The 268-nt window shown below is 36.9% G+C and overlaps 1 long non-coding RNA gene across 1 annotated transcript; it reads right to left on the bottom strand.

Annotated features, from left to right (window-relative positions):
• Window positions 1-77: 77 nt before the first annotated feature.
• LOC111084874 lies at window positions 78-268 on the bottom strand. Its single transcript, XR_002609763.1, has 2 exons — window positions 203-268; window positions 78-169 (listed from the first exon to the last, which is right to left on the bottom strand). It is a non-coding gene; the product is annotated as an uncharacterized LOC111084874 (long non-coding RNA).

Consider the following 268-nt stretch of genomic DNA (forward strand, 5'->3'; position numbering starts at 1 on the left):
TTAACGTTCCTATATCTGCCTGTTCTTAACGTTCCAATATCTACCTGTTCTTAACGTTCCAATATCTACTTGTTCTTAACGTTCCAATATCTACCTGTTCTTAACGTTCCTATATCTACCTGATCTTAACGTTCCTATATCTGCTTGTTCTTAACGTTCCAATATTTGCCTGTTCTTAACGTTCCAACGTTCCAATATCTACCTGTTCTTAACGTTCCAATATCTGCCTGTTCTTAACGTTCCAATATCTACCTGTTCTTAACGTTCC

This window comes from Limulus polyphemus, unplaced genomic scaffold, assembly GCF_000517525.1.
Source record: "Limulus polyphemus unplaced genomic scaffold, Limulus_polyphemus-2.1.2 Scaffold265686, whole genome shotgun sequence".
NCBI lineage: Eukaryota > Metazoa > Arthropoda > Merostomata > Xiphosura > Limulidae > Limulus > Limulus polyphemus.